This window comes from Oncorhynchus masou, unplaced genomic scaffold, assembly GCF_036934945.1.
Source record: "Oncorhynchus masou masou isolate Uvic2021 unplaced genomic scaffold, UVic_Omas_1.1 unplaced_scaffold_1666, whole genome shotgun sequence".
Lineage (NCBI taxonomy): Eukaryota > Metazoa > Chordata > Actinopteri > Salmoniformes > Salmonidae > Oncorhynchus > Oncorhynchus masou.
The window spans coordinates 1-14874 of record NW_027006790.1 but is presented as its reverse complement, the minus strand read 5'-3'; the positions used below and the strand labels follow the sequence as shown (position 1 = coordinate 14874).

Sequence of the window (14874 nt, the reverse complement as noted above, 5' to 3'; positions counted from 1 at the left end):
ACTTTAATTATTTTTGACAACCTGCAGAATGTTGGAGCAATTCTGACTTCCACGAACAACGATAATGATTCAAATGTCGTACACTTGAAATGACATCCAGCCCCTAAAAGAGATGAATTTCTCTTCCTCTGCATTGGCCGGGAATCGAACCCGGGTCAACTGCTTGGAAGGCAGCTATGCTCACCACTATACCACCAATGCTATTTGAAGCTCATTGGCAACATGGAGACATCGACTCATATCTTGACTGTCATTTTTGTGGAAAGTGATAATTCTTTGACCAAACAGATCGTTGGTTTAGGGGTATGATTATGGCTTAGGTTGCGAGAGGTCCCTGGTTAAAAAATCTATCATTTTAATCACTACAGGTTACCTTCAGATTAGTCCCGTGACACTTGTGGGGAACGTAGGGCAAAACGGAGAACATTGCGACAAGTGGGGTCACATTGGTTTGTAGCCCAAAGATTTTGGATTCTACAAACAGAAGTTGGCACATAGACGGTTCTGACTTCAGACGAGTCTCCTGACACTTGTGGGGGATGTAGAGAAAATTGAGAATACCACCGTGTTCGTGAGGGTCTCCCCTTTCCATAAAGTGGTCATACGAATTTGTAGGTTAAACGGTTCGGAAGCTAGAGATGTTTTTGTGAGAAGACTATATGGGCCACTGGTCGGAACGCCAACTATCACCTCTTGGGCGCAGGACAAGGTGGCTGAATGGTTTTGGCGATGGACTGCAAATCTATTTTGATATGCACTTGTTGGTTCAACATCGCACAACTTTAATTATTTTTGACAACCTGCAGAATGTTGGAGCAATTCTGACTTCCACGAACAACGATAATGATTCAAATGTCGTACACTTGAAATGACATCCAGCCCCTAAAAGAGATGAATTTCTCTTCCTCTGCATTGGCCGGGAATCGAACCCGGGTCAACTGCTTGGAAGGCAGCTATGCTCACCACTATACCACCAATGCTATTTGAAGCTCATTGGCAACATGGAGACATCGACTCATATCTTGACTGTCATTTTTGTGGAAAGTGATAATTCTTTGACCAAACAGATCGTTGGTTTAGGGGTATGATTATGGCTTAGGTTGCGAGAGGTCCCTGGTTAAAAAATCTATCATTTTAATCACTACAGGTTACCTTCAGATTAGTCCCGTGACACTTGTGGGGAACGTAGGGCAAAACGGAGAACATTGCGACAAGTGGGGTCACATTGGTTTGTAGCCCAAAGATTTTGGATTCTACAAACAGAAGTTGGCACATAGACGGTTCTGACTTCAGACGAGTCTCCTGACACTTGTGGGGGATGTAGAGAAAAATTGAGAATACCACCGTGTTCGTGAGGGTCTCCCCTTTCCATAGAGTGGTCATACGAATTTGTAGGTTAAACGGTTCGGAAGCTAGAGATGTTTTTGTGAGAAGACTATATGGGCCACTGGTCGGAACGCCAACTATCACCTCTTGGGCGCAGGACAAGGTGGCTGAATGGTTTTGGCGATGGACTGCAAATCTATTTTGATATGCACTTGTTGGTTCAACATCGCACAACTTTTATTATTTTTGACAACCTGCAGAATGTTGGAGCAATTCTGACTTCCACGAACAACGATAATGATTCAAATGTCGTACACTTGAAATGACATCCAGCCCCTAAAAGAGATGAATTTCTCTTCCTCTGCATTGGCCGGGAATCGAACCCGGGTCAACTGCTTGGAAGGCAGCTATGCTCACCACTATACCACCAATGCTATTTGAAGCTCATTGGCAACATGGAGACATCGACTCATATCTTGACTGTCATTTTTGTGGAAAGTGATAATTCTTTGACCAAACAGATCGTTGGTTTAGGGGTATGATTATGGCTTAGGTTGCGAGAGGTCCCTGGTTAAAAAATCTATCATTTTAATCACTACAGGTTACCTTCAGATTAGTCCCGTGACACTTGTGGGGAACGTAGGGCAAAACGGAGAACATTGCGACAAGTGGGGTCACATTGGTTTGTAGCCCAAAGATTTTGGATTCTACAAACAGAAGTTGGCACATAGACGGTTCTGACTTCAGACGAGTCTCCTGACACTTGTGGGGGATGTAGAGAAAAATTGAGAATACCACCGTGTTCGTGAGGGTCTCCCCTTTCCATAAAGTGGTCATACGAATTTGTAGGTTAAACGGTTCGGAAGCTAGAGATGTTTTTGTGAGAAGACTATATGGGCCACTGGTCGGAACGCCAACTATCACCTCTTGGGCGCAGGACAAGGTGGCTGAATGGTTTTGGCGATGGACTGCAAATCTATTTTGATATGCACTTGTTGGTTCAACATCGCACAACTTTAATTATTTTTGACAACCTGCAGAATGTTGGAGCAATTCTGACTTCCACGAACAACGATAATGATTCAAATGTCGTACACTTGAAATGACATCCAGCCCCTAAAAGAGATGAATTTCTCTTCCTCTGCATTGGCCGGGAATCGAACCCGGGTCAACTGCTTGGAAGGCAGCTATGCTCACCACTATACCACCAATGCTATTTGAAGCTCATTGGCAACATGGAGACATCGACTCATATCTTGACTGTCATTTTTGTGGAAAGTGATAATTCTTTGACCAAACAGATCGTTGGTTTAGGGGTATGATTATGGCTTAGGTTGCGAGAGGTCCCTGGTTAAAAAATCTATCATTTTAATCACTACAGGTTACCTTCAGATTAGTCCCGTGACACTTGTGGGGAACGTAGGGCAAAACGGAGAACATTGCGACAAGTGGGGTCACATTGGTTTGTAGCCCAAAGATTTTGGATTCTACAAACAGAAGTTGGCACATAGACGGTTCTGACTTCAGACGAGTCTCCTGACACTTGTGGGGGATGTAGAGAAAAATTGAGAATACCACCGTGTTCGTGAGGGTCTCCCCTTTCCATAAAGTGGTCATACGAATTTGTAGGTTAAACGGTTCGGAAGCTAGAGATGTTTTTGTGAGAAGACTATATGGGCCACTGGTCGGAACGCCAACTATCACCTCTTGGGCGCAGGACAAGGTGGCTGAATGGTTTTGGCGATGGACTGCAAATCTATTTTGATATGCACTTGTTGGTTCAACATCGCACAACTTTAATTATTTTTGACAACCTGCAGAATGTTGGAGCAATTCTGACTTCCACGAACAACGATAATGATTCAAATGTCGTACACTTGAAATGACATCCAGCCCCTAAAAGAGATGATTTCTCTTCCTCTGCATTGGCCGGGAATCGAACCCGGGTCAACTGCTTGGAAGGCAGCTATGCTCACCACTATACCACCAATGCTATTTGAAGCTCATTGGCAACATGGAGACATCGACTCATATCTTGACTGTCATTTTTGTGGAAAGTGATAATTCTTTGACCAAACAGATCGTTGGTTTAGGGGTATGATTATGGCTTAGGTTGCGAGAGGTCCCTGGTTAAAAAATCTATCATTTTAATCACTACAGGTTACCTTCAGATTAGTCCCGTGACACTTGTGGGGAACGTAGGGCAAAACGGAGAACATTGCGACAAGTGGGGTCACATTGGTTTGTAGCCCAAAGATTTTGGATTCTACAAACAGAAGTTGGCACATAGACGGTTCTGACTTCAGACGAGTCTCCTGACACTTGTGGGGGATGTAGAGAAAAATTGAGAATACCACCGTGTTCGTGAGGGTCTCCCCTTTCCATAGAGTGGTCATACGAATTTGTAGGTTAAACGGTTCGGAAGCTAGAGATGTTTTTGTGAGAAGACTATATGGGCCACTGGTCGGAACGCCAACTATCACCTCTTGGGCGCAGGACAAGGTGGCTGAATGGTTTTGGCGATGGACTGCAAATCTATTTTGATATGCACTTGTTGGTTCAACATCGCACAACTTTAATTATTTTTGACAACCTGCAGAATGTTGGAGCAATTCTGACTTCCACGAACAACGATAATGATTCAAATGTCGTACACTTGAAATGACATCCAGCCCCTAAAAGAGATGAATTTCTCTTCCTCTGCATTGGCCGGGAATCGAACCCGGGTCAACTGCTTGGAAGGCAGCTATGCTCACCACTATACCACCAATGCTATTTGAAGGTCATTGGCAACATGGAGACATCGACTCATATCTTGACTGTCATTTTTGTGGAAAGTGATAATTCTTTGACCAAACAGATCGTTGGTTTAGGGGTATGATTATGGCTTAGGTTGCGAGAGGTCCCTGGTTAAAAAATCTATCATTTTAATCACTACAGGTTACCTTCAGATTAGTCCCGTGACACTTGTGGGGAACGTAGGGCAAAACGGAGAACATTGCGACAAGTGGGGTCACATTGGTTTGTAGCCCAAAGATTTTGGATTCTACAAACAGAAGTTGGCACATAGACGGTTCTGACTTCAGACGAGTCTCCTGACACTTGTGGGGGATGTAGAGAAAAATTGAGAATACCACCGTGTTCGTGAGGGTCTCCCCTTTCCATAAAGTGGTCATACGAATTTGTAGGTTAAACGGTTCGGAAGCTAGAGATGTTTTTGTGAGAAGACTATATGGGCCACTGGTCGGAACGCCAACTATCACCTCTTGGGCGCAGGACAAGGTGGCTGAATGGTTTTGGCGATGGACTGCAAATCTATTTTGATATGCACTTGTTGGTTCAACATCGCACAACTTTAATTATTTTTGACAACCTGCAGAATGTTGGAGCAATTCTGACTTCCACGAACAACGATAATGATTCAAATGTCGTACACTTGAAATGACATCCAGCCCCTAAAAGAGATGAATTTCTCTTCCTCTGCATTGGCCGGGAATCGAACCCGGGTCAACTGCTTGGAAGGCAGCTATGCTCACCACTATACCACCAATGCTATTTGAAGCTCATTGGCAACATGGAGACATCGACTCATATCTTGACTGTCATTTTTGTGGAAAGTGATAATTCTTTGACCAAACAGATCGTTGGTTTAGGGGTATGATTATGGCTTAGGTTGCGAGAGGTCCCTGGTTAAAAAATCTATCATTTTAATCACTACAGGTTACCTTCAGATTAGTCCCGTGACACTTGTGGGGAACGTAGGGCAAAACGGAGAACATTGCGACAAGTGGGGTCACATTGGTTTGTAGCCCAAAGATTTTGGATTCTACAAACAGAAGTTGGCACATAGACGGTTCTGACTTCAGACGAGTCTCCTGACACTTGTGGGGGATGTAGAGAAAAATTGAGAATACCACCGTGTTCGTGAGGGTCTCCCCTTTCCATAGAGTGGTCATACGAATTTGTAGGTTAAACGGTTCGGAAGCTAGAGATGTTTTTGTGAGAAGACTATATGGGCCACTGGTCGGAACGCCAACTATCACCTCTTGGGCGCAGGACAAGGTGGCTGAATGGTTTTGGCGATGGACTGCAAATCTATTTTGATATGCACTTGTTGGTTCAACATCGCACAACTTTTATTATTTTTGACAACCTGCAGAATGTTGGAGCAATTCTGACTTCCACGAACAACGATAATGATTCAAATGTCGTACACTTGAAATGACATCCAGCCCCTAAAAGAGATGAATTTCTCTTCCTCTGCATTGGCCGGGAATCGAACCCGGGTCAACTGCTTGGAAGGCAGCTATGCTCACCACTATACCACCAATGCTATTTGAAGCTCATTGGCAACATGGAGACATCGACTCATATCTTGACTGTCATTTTTGTGGAAAGTGATAATTCTTTGACCAAACAGATCGTTGGTTTAGGGGTATGATTATGGCTTAGGTTGCGAGAGGTCCCTGGTTAAAAAATCTATCATTTTAATCACTACAGGTTACCTTCAGATTAGTCCCGTGACACTTGTGGGGAACGTAGGGCAAAACGGAGAACATTGCGACAAGTGGGGTCACATTGGTTTGTAGCCCAAAGATTTTGGATTCTACAAACAGAAGTTGGCACATAGACGGTTCTGACTTCAGACGAGTCTCCTGACACTTGTGGGGGATGTAGAGAAAAATTGAGAATACCACCGTGTTCGTGAGGGTCTCCCCTTTCCATAGAGTGGTCATACGAATTTGTAGGTTAAACGGTTCGGAAGCTAGAGATGTTTTTGTGAGAAGACTATATGGGCCACTGGTCGGAACGCCAACTATCACCTCTTGGGCGCAGGACAAGGTGGCTGAATGGTTTTGGCGATGGACTGCAAATCTATTTTGATATGCACTTGTTGGTTCAACATCGCACAACTTTAATTATTTTTGACAACCTGCAGAATGTTGGAGCAATTCTGACTTCCACGAACAACGATAATGATTCAAATGTCGTACACTTGAAATGACATCCAGCCCCTAAAAGAGATGAATTTCTCTTCCTCTGCATTGGCCGGGAATCGAACCCGGGTCAACTGCTTGGAAGGCAGCTATGCTCACCACTATACCACCAATGCTATTTGAAGCTCATTGGCAACATGGAGACATCGACTCATATCTTGACTGTCATTTTTGTGGAAAGTGATAATTCTTTGACCAAACAGATCGTTGGTTTAGGGGTATGATTATGGCTTAGGTTGCGAGAGGTCCCTGGTTAAAAAATCTATCATTTTAATCACTACAGGTTACCTTCAGATTAGTCCCGTGACACTTGTGGGGAACGTAGGGCAAAACGGAGAACATTGCGACAAGTGGGGTCACATTGGTTTGTAGCCCAAAGATTTTGGATTCTACAAACAGAAGTTGGCACATAGACGGTTCTGACTTCAGACGAGTCTCCTGACACTTGTGGGGGATGTAGAGGAAAATTGAGAATACCACCGTGTTCGTGAGGGTCTCCCCTTTCCATAGAGTGGTCATACGAATTTGTAGGTTAAACGGTTCGGAAGCTAGAGATGTTTTTGTGAGAAGACCGATTATAGGTATGTCTCATGGTTTGACAAAAACCGATCTCGGTCCACCATCTTTCACTGCAGATATGGAGGGGAAAATCAGCAGCTGTGGAGGATTGAGACGGATATGCTGAGTCTCAAGCCCTCTAGTTGAAAACTGATCTATTTGAATGGGTATTTTCAACATTAATTTACTTTGATTCACGTACCCTTGCGTCATTTGACTCAAAGTAAATGATTTCCATTCTTTTTGAAGTCTTATTTTTTAATTTTCTCTTTTAAAAAATGAATGTATCTCATTTTGCACTTTATTCATTTGTAAAAACTCGACATCAGTTTGCTGTCGCGACTGAAGAAGACAGAATGTGAAAGACACAGCAGATGAACTACAGAAGATTTGAACTGAAGCATGGTCAAGAGTTTGGAAGACTGTTATGCTCACAAGTAAAGCACAAAACACTCACATGATGTTCAATCGTTCCAAGCACCGTGGACACGTCAATCGATATCTTCACTGTCTTGCTGCAGAAAGCAAAAAAATACCTTTTGGCATAAGGCTCGTTGGTCTAGGGGTATGATTCTCGCTTCGGGTGTGAGAGGTCCCGGGTTCAAATCCCGGATGAGCCCTTTTGCAGATCCTTGAATAAGCTCAGACATGCAGATCTTGGGCCACTGGTCGGAACGCCAACTATCACCTCTTGGGCGCAGGACAAGGTGGCTGAATGGTTTTGGCGATGGACTGCAAATCTATTTTGATATGCACTTGTTGGTTCAACATCGCACAACTTTTATTATTTTTGACAACCTGCAGAATGTTGGAGCAATTCTGACTTCCACGAACAACGATAATGATTCAAATGTCGTACACTTGAAATGACATCCAGACCCTAAAAGAGATGACTTTCTCTGCATTGGCCGGGAATCGAACCCGGGTCAACTGCTTGGAAGGCAGCTATGCTCACCACTATACCACCAATGCTATTTGAAGCTCATTGGCAACATGGAGACATCGACTCATATCTTGACTGTCATTTTTGTGGAAAGTGATAATTCTTTGACCAAACAGATCGTTGGTTTAGGGGTATGATTATGGCTTAGGTTGCGAGAGGTCCCTGGTTAAAAAATCTATCATTTTAATCACTACAGGTTACCTTCAGATTAGTCCCGTGACACTTGTGGGGAACGTAGGGCAAAACGGAGAACATTGCGACAAGTGGGGTCACATTGGTTTGTAGCCCAAAGATTTTGGATTCTACAAACAGAAGTTGGCACATAGACGGTTCTGACTTCAGACGAGTCTCCTGACACTTGTGGGGGATGTAGAGAAAATTGAGAATACCACCGTGTTCGTGAGGGTCTCCCCTTTCCATAGAGTGGTCATACGAATTTGTAGGTTAAACGGTTCGGAAGCTAGAGATGTTTTTGTGAGAAGACTATATGGGCCACTGGTCGGAACGCCAACTATCACCTCTTGGGCGCAGGACAAGGTGGCTGAATGGTTTTGGCGATGGACTGCAAATCTATTTTGATATGCACTTGTTGGTTCAACATCGCACAACTTTAATTATTTTTGACAACCTGCAGAATGTTGGAGCAATTCTGACTTCCACGAACAACGATAATGATTCAAATGTCGTACACTTGAAATGACATCCAGCCCCTAAAAGAGATGAATTTCTCTTCCTCTGCATTGGCCGGGAATCGAACCCGGGTCAACTGCTTGGAAGGCAGCTATGCTCACCACTATACCACCAATGCTATTTGAAGCTCATTGGCAACATGGAGACATCGACTCATATCTTGACTGTCATTTTTGTGGAAAGTGATAATTCTTTGACCAAACAGATCGTTGGTTTAGGGGTATGATTATGGCTTAGGTTGCGAGAGGTCCCTGGTTAAAAAATCTATCATTTTAATCACTACAGGTTACCTTCAGATTAGTCCCGTGACACTTGTGGGGAACGTAGGGCAAAACGGAGAACATTGCGACAAGTGGGGTCACATTGGTTTGTAGCCCAAAGATTTTGGATTCTACAAACAGAAGTTGGCACATAGACGGTTCTGACTTCAGACGAGTCTCCTGACACTTGTGGGGGATGTAGAGAAAATTGAGAATACCACCGTGTTCGTGAGGGTCTCCCCTTTCCATAGAGTGGTCATACGAATTTGTAGGTTAAACGGTTCGGAAGCTAGAGATGTTTTTGTGAGAAGACTATATGGGCCACTGGTCGGAACGCCAACTATCACCTCTTGGGCGCAGGACAAGGTGGCTGAATGGTTTTGGCGATGGACTGCAAATCTATTTTGATATGCACTTGTTGGTTCAACATCGCACAACTTTAATTATTTTTGACAACCTGCAGAATGTTGGAGCAATTCTGACTTCCACGAACAACGATAATGATTCAAATGTCGTACACTTGAAATGACATCCAGCCCCTAAAAGAGATGAATTTTCTTCCTCTGCATTGGCCGGGAATCGAACCCGGGTCAACTGCTTGGAAGGCAGCTATGCTCACCACTATACCACCAATGCTATTTGAAGCTCATTGGCAACATGGAGACATCGACTCATATCTTGACTGTCATTTTTGTGGAAAGTGATAATTCTTTGACCAAACAGATCGTTGGTTTAGGGGTATGATTATGGCTTAGGTTGCGAGAGGTCCCTGGTTAAAAAATCTATCATTTTAATCACTACAGGTTACCTTCAGATTAGTCCCGTGACACTTGTGGGGAACGTAGGGCAAAACGGAGAACATTGCGACAAGTGGGGTCACATTGGTTTGTAGCCCAAAGATTTTGGATTCTACAAACAGAAGTTGGCACATAGACGGTTCTGACTTCAGACGAGTCTCCTGACACTTGTGGGGGATGTAGAGAAAATTGAGAATACCACCGTGTTCGTGAGGGTCTCCCCTTTCCATAGAGTGGTCATACGAATTTGTAGGTTAAACGGTTCGGAAGCTAGAGATGTTTTTGTGAGAAGACTATATGGGCCACTGGTCGGAACGCCAACTATCACCTCTTGGGCGCAGGACAAGGTGGCTGAATGGTTTTGGCGATGGACTGCAAATCTATTTTGATATGCACTTGTTGGTTCAACATCGCACAACTTTTATTATTTTTGACAACCTGCAGAATGTTGGAGCAATTCTGACTTCCACGAACAACGATAATGATTCAAATGTCGTACACTTGAAATGACATCCAGCCCCTAAAAGAGATGAATTTCTCTTCCTCTGCATTGGCCGGGAATCGAACCCGGGTCAACTGCTTGGAAGGCAGCTATGCTCACCACTATACCACCAATGCTATTTGAAGCTCATTGGCAACATGGAGACATCGACTCATATCTTGACTGTCATTTTTGTGGAAAGTGATAATTCTTTGACCAAACAGATCGTTGGTTTAGGGGTATGATTATGGCTTAGGTTGCGAGAGGTCCCTGGTTAAAAAATCTATCATTTTAATCACTACAGGTTACCTTCAGATTAGTCCCGTGACACTTGTGGGGAACGTAGGGCAAAACGGAGAACATTGCGACAAGTGGGGTCACATTGGTTTGTAGCCCAAAGATTTTGGATTCTACAAACAGAAGTTGGCACATAGACGGTTCTGACTTCAGACGAGTCTCCTGACACTTGTGGGGGATGTAGAGAAAATTGAGAATACCACCGTGTTCGTGAGGGTCTCCCCTTTCCATAGAGTGGTCATACGAATTTGTAGGTTAAACGGTTCGGAAGCTAGAGATGTTTTTGTGAGAAGACTATATGGGCCACTGGTCGGAACGCCAACTATCACCTCTTGGGCGCAGGACAAGGTGGCTGAATGGTTTTGGCGATGGACTGCAAATCTATTTTGATATGCACTTGTTGGTTCAACATCGCACAACTTTAATTATTTTTGACAACCTGCAGAATGTTGGAGCAATTCTGACTTCCACGAACAACGATAATGATTCAAATGTCGTACACTTGAAATGACATCCAGCCCCTAAAAGAGATGAATTTCTCTTCCTCTGCATTGGCCGGGAATCGAACCCGGGTCAACTGCTTGGAAGGCAGCTATGCTCACCACTATACCACCAATGCTATTTGAAGCTCATTGGCAACATGGAGACATCGACTCATATCTTGACTGTCATTTTTGTGGAAAGTGATAATTCTTTGACCAAACAGATCGTTGGTTTAGGGGTATGATTATGGCTTAGGTTGGTCAAGAGGTCCCTGGTTAAAAAATCTATCATTTTAATCACTACAGGTTACCTTCAGATTAGTCCCGTGACACTTGTGGGGAACGTAGGGCAAAACGGAGAACATTGCGACAAGTGGGGTCACATTGGTTTGTAGCCCAAAGATTTTGGATTCTACAAACAGAAGTTGGCACATAGACGGTTCTGACTTCAGACGAGTCTCCTGACACTTGTGGGGGATGTAGAGGAAAATTGAGAATACCACCGTGTTCGTGAGGGTCTCCCCTTTCCATAGAGTGGTCATACGAATTTGTAGGTTAAACGGTTCGGAAGCTAGAGATGTTTTTGTGAGAAGACGATTATATGGGCCACTGGTCGGAACGCCAACTATCACCTTTGGGCGCAGGACAAGGTGGCTGAATGGTTTTGAGCGATGGACTGCAAATCTATTTTGATATGCACTTGTTGGTTCAACATCGCACAATTTTTATTATTTTTGACAACCTGCAGAATGTTGGAGCAATTTGACTTCCACGAACAACGATAATGATTCAAATGTTGACACTTGAAATGACATCCAGCCCCTAAAAGAGATGACTTTTAATTTCCTCTGCATTGGCCGGGAATCGAACCCGGGTCAACTGCTTGGAAGGCAGCTATGCTCACCACTATACCACCAATGCTATTTGAAGCTCATTGGCAACATGGAGACATCGACTCATATCTTGACTGTCATTTTTGTGGAAAGTGATAATTCTTTGACCAAACAGATCGTTGGTTTAGGGGTATGATTATGGCTTAGGTTGCGAGAGGTCCCTGGTTAAAAAATCTATCATTTTAATCACTACAGGTTACCTTCAGATTAGTCCCGTGACACTTGTGGGGAACGTAGGGCAAAACGGAGAACATTGCACAAGTGGGGTCACATTGGTTTGTAGCCCAAAGATTTTGGATTCTACAAAAGAAGTTGGCACATAGACGGTTCTGACTTCAGACGAGTCTCCTGACACTTGTGGGGGATGTAGAGAAAATTGAGAATACCACCGTGTTCCCGGAGGGTCTCCCCTTTCCATAGAGTGGTCATACGAATTTGTAGGTTAAACGGTTCGGAAGCTAGAGATGTTTTTGTGAGAAGACTATATGGGCCACTGGTCGGAACGCCAACTATCACCTCTTGGGCGCAGGACAAGGTGGCTGAATGGTTTTGGCGATGGACTGCAAATCTATTTTGATATGCACTTGTTGGTTCAACATCGCACAACTTTTATTATTTTTGACAACCTGCAGAATGTTGGAGCAATTCTGACTTCCACGAACAACGATAATGATTCAAATGTCGTACACTTGAAATGACATCCAGCCCCTAAAAGAGATGAATTTCTCTTCCTCTGCATTGGCCGGGAATCGAACCCGGGTCAACTGCTTGGAAGGCAGCTATGCTCACCACTATACCACCAATGCTATTTGAAGCTCATTGGCAACATGGAGACATCGACTCATATCTTGACTGTCATTTTTGTGGAAAGTGATAATTCTTTGACCAAACAGATCGTTGGTTTAGGGGTATGATTATGGCTTAGGTTGCGAGAGGTCCCTGGTTAAAAAATCTATCATTTTAATCACTACAGGTTACCTTCAGATTAGTCCCGTGACACTTGTGGGGAACGTAGGGCAAAACGGAGAACATTGCGACAAGTGGGGTCACATTGGTTTGTAGCCCAAAGATTTTGGATTCTACAAACAGAAGTTGGCACATAGACGGTTCTGACTTCAGACGAGTCTCCTGACACTTGTGGGGGATGTAGAGGAAAATTGAGAATACCACCGTGTTCGTGAGGGTCTCCCCTTTCCATAGAGTGGTCATACGAATTTGTAGGTTAAACGGTTCGGAAGCTAGAGATGTTTTTGTGAGAAGACCGATTATAGGTATGTCTCATGGTTTGACAAAAACCGATCTCGGTCCACCATCTTTCACTGCAGATATGGAGGGGAAAATCAGCAGCTGTGGAGGATTGAGACGGATATGCTGAGTCTCAATCCCTCTAGTTGAAAACTGATCTATTTGAATGGGTATTTTCAACATTAATTTACTTTGATTCACGTACCCTTGCGTCATTTGACTCAAAGTAAATGATTTCCATTCTTTTTGAAGTCTTATTTTTTAATTTTCTCTTTTAAAAAATGAATGTATCTCATTTTGCACTTTATTCATTTGTAAAACTCGACATCAGTTTGCTGTCGCGACTGAAGAAGACAGAATGTGAAAGACACAGCAGATGAACTACAGAAGATTTGAACTGAAGCATGGTCAAGAGTTTGGAAGACTGTTATGCTCACAAGTAAAGCACAAAACACTCACATGATGTTCAATCGTTCCAAGCACCGTGGACACGTCAATCGATATCTTCACTGTCATTGCTGCAGAAAGCAAAAAAATACCTTTTGGCATAAGGCTCGTTGGTCTAGGGGTATGATTCTCGCTTTGGGGGTGTGAGAGGTCCCGGGTTCAAATCCCGGATGAGCCCTTTGCAGATCCTTGAATAAGCTCAGACATGCAGATCTTGGGCCACTGGTCGGAACGCCAACTATCACCTCTTGGGCGCAGGACAAGGTGGCTGAATGGTTTTGGCGATGGACTGCAAATCTATTTTGATATGCACTTGTTGGTTCAACATCGCACAACTTTTATTATTTTTGACAACCTGCAGAATGTTGGAGCAATTCTGACTTCCACGAACAACGATAATGATTCAAATGTCGTACACTTGAAATGACATCCAGCCCCTAAAAGAGATGAATTTCTCTTCCTCTGCATTGGCCGGGAATCGAACCCGGGTCAACTGCTTGGAAGGCAGCTATGCTCACCACTATACCACCAATGCTATTTGAAGCTCATTGGCAACATGGAGACATCGACTCATATCTTGACTGTCATTTTTGTGGAAAGTGATAATTCTTTGACCAAACAGATCGTTGGTTTAGGGGTATGATTATGGCTTAGGTTGCGAGAGGTCCCTGGTTAAAAAATCTATCATTTTAATCACTACAGGTTACCTTCAGATTAGTCCCGTGACACTTGTGGGGAACGTAGGGCAAAACGGAGAACATTGCGACAAGTGGGGTCACATTGGTTTGTAGCCCAAAGATTTTGGATTCTACAAACAGAAGTTGGCACATAGACGGTTCTGACTTCAGACGAGTCTCCTGACACTTGTGGGGGATGTAGAGGAAAATTGAGAATACCACCGTGTTCGTGAGGGTCTCCCTTTCCATAGAGTGGTCATACGAATTTGTAGGTTAAACGGTTCGGAAGCTAGAGATGTTTTTGTGAGAAGACCGATTATAGGTATGTCTCATGGTTTGACAAAAACCGATCTCGGTCCACCATCTTTCACTGCAGATATGGAGGGGAAAATCAGCAGCTGTGGAGGATTGAGACGGATATGCTGAGTCTCAATCCCTCTAGTTGAAAACTGATCTATTTGAATGGGTATTTTCAACATTAATTTACTTTGATTCACGTACCCTTGCGTCATTTGACTCAAAGTAAATGATTTCCATTCTTTTTGAAGTCTTATTTTTTAATTTTCTCTTTTAAAAATGAATGTATCTCATTTTGCACTTTATTCATTTGTAAAAACTCGACATCAGTTTGCTGTCGTCGATATCTTCACTGTCATTGCTGCAGAAAGCAAAAAATACCTTTTGGCATAATGCTCTATGGTCTAGGGGTATGATTCTCGCTTCGGGTTTGAGAGGTCCCGGGTTCAAATCCCGGATGAGCCCTTTGCAGATCCTTGAATAA

At 43.5% G+C, this 14874-nt stretch overlaps 19 non-coding genes across 19 annotated transcripts; 2 read left to right on the top strand and 17 right to left on the bottom strand.

The window, feature by feature from the left end:
* Positions 1 to 129: 129 nt before the first annotated feature.
* Positions 130 to 201, bottom strand: trnag-ucc (transfer RNA glycine (anticodon UCC)). The gene has a single exon. It is a non-coding gene; the product is annotated as a tRNA-Gly (tRNA).
* A 707-nt stretch (positions 202 to 908) lies between these two features.
* On the bottom strand, positions 909 to 980 carry trnag-ucc (transfer RNA glycine (anticodon UCC)). The gene has a single exon. It is a non-coding gene; the product is annotated as a tRNA-Gly (tRNA).
* Positions 981 to 1688: 708 nt separating this feature from the next.
* trnag-ucc (transfer RNA glycine (anticodon UCC)) lies at positions 1689 to 1760 on the bottom strand. Its single transcript has one exon. It is a non-coding gene; the product is annotated as a tRNA-Gly (tRNA).
* Positions 1761 to 2468: 708 nt separating this feature from the next.
* Positions 2469 to 2540, bottom strand: trnag-ucc (transfer RNA glycine (anticodon UCC)). Its single transcript has one exon. It is a non-coding gene; the product is annotated as a tRNA-Gly (tRNA).
* A 707-nt stretch (positions 2541 to 3247) lies between these two features.
* On the bottom strand, positions 3248 to 3319 carry trnag-ucc (transfer RNA glycine (anticodon UCC)). The gene has a single exon. It is a non-coding gene; the product is annotated as a tRNA-Gly (tRNA).
* Positions 3320 to 4027: 708 nt separating this feature from the next.
* trnag-ucc (transfer RNA glycine (anticodon UCC)) lies at positions 4028 to 4099 on the bottom strand. Its single transcript has one exon. It is a non-coding gene; the product is annotated as a tRNA-Gly (tRNA).
* Positions 4100 to 4807: 708 nt separating this feature from the next.
* Positions 4808 to 4879, bottom strand: trnag-ucc (transfer RNA glycine (anticodon UCC)). Its single transcript has one exon. It is a non-coding gene; the product is annotated as a tRNA-Gly (tRNA).
* Positions 4880 to 5587: 708 nt separating this feature from the next.
* Positions 5588 to 5659, bottom strand: trnag-ucc (transfer RNA glycine (anticodon UCC)). The gene has a single exon. It is a non-coding gene; the product is annotated as a tRNA-Gly (tRNA).
* A 708-nt stretch (positions 5660 to 6367) lies between these two features.
* Positions 6368 to 6439, bottom strand: trnag-ucc (transfer RNA glycine (anticodon UCC)). Its single transcript has one exon. It is a non-coding gene; the product is annotated as a tRNA-Gly (tRNA).
* A 990-nt stretch (positions 6440 to 7429) lies between these two features.
* Positions 7430 to 7501, top strand: trnap-cgg (transfer RNA proline (anticodon CGG)). The gene has a single exon. It is a non-coding gene; the product is annotated as a tRNA-Pro (tRNA).
* Positions 7502 to 7781: 280 nt separating this feature from the next.
* On the bottom strand, positions 7782 to 7853 carry trnag-ucc (transfer RNA glycine (anticodon UCC)). Its single transcript has one exon. It is a non-coding gene; the product is annotated as a tRNA-Gly (tRNA).
* A 707-nt stretch (positions 7854 to 8560) lies between these two features.
* Positions 8561 to 8632, bottom strand: trnag-ucc (transfer RNA glycine (anticodon UCC)). Its single transcript has one exon. It is a non-coding gene; the product is annotated as a tRNA-Gly (tRNA).
* A 706-nt stretch (positions 8633 to 9338) lies between these two features.
* trnag-ucc (transfer RNA glycine (anticodon UCC)) lies at positions 9339 to 9410 on the bottom strand. Its single transcript has one exon. It is a non-coding gene; the product is annotated as a tRNA-Gly (tRNA).
* Positions 9411 to 10117: 707 nt separating this feature from the next.
* trnag-ucc (transfer RNA glycine (anticodon UCC)) lies at positions 10118 to 10189 on the bottom strand. Its single transcript has one exon. It is a non-coding gene; the product is annotated as a tRNA-Gly (tRNA).
* A 707-nt stretch (positions 10190 to 10896) lies between these two features.
* trnag-ucc (transfer RNA glycine (anticodon UCC)) lies at positions 10897 to 10968 on the bottom strand. Its single transcript has one exon. It is a non-coding gene; the product is annotated as a tRNA-Gly (tRNA).
* A 712-nt stretch (positions 10969 to 11680) lies between these two features.
* Positions 11681 to 11752, bottom strand: trnag-ucc (transfer RNA glycine (anticodon UCC)). Its single transcript has one exon. It is a non-coding gene; the product is annotated as a tRNA-Gly (tRNA).
* Positions 11753 to 12458: 706 nt separating this feature from the next.
* Positions 12459 to 12530, bottom strand: trnag-ucc (transfer RNA glycine (anticodon UCC)). The gene has a single exon. It is a non-coding gene; the product is annotated as a tRNA-Gly (tRNA).
* Positions 12531 to 13520: 990 nt separating this feature from the next.
* On the top strand, positions 13521 to 13594 carry trnap-ugg (transfer RNA proline (anticodon UGG)). The gene has a single exon. It is a non-coding gene; the product is annotated as a tRNA-Pro (tRNA).
* Positions 13595 to 13879: 285 nt separating this feature from the next.
* On the bottom strand, positions 13880 to 13951 carry trnag-ucc (transfer RNA glycine (anticodon UCC)). The gene has a single exon. It is a non-coding gene; the product is annotated as a tRNA-Gly (tRNA).
* Positions 13952 to 14874: the final 923 nt, after the last annotated feature.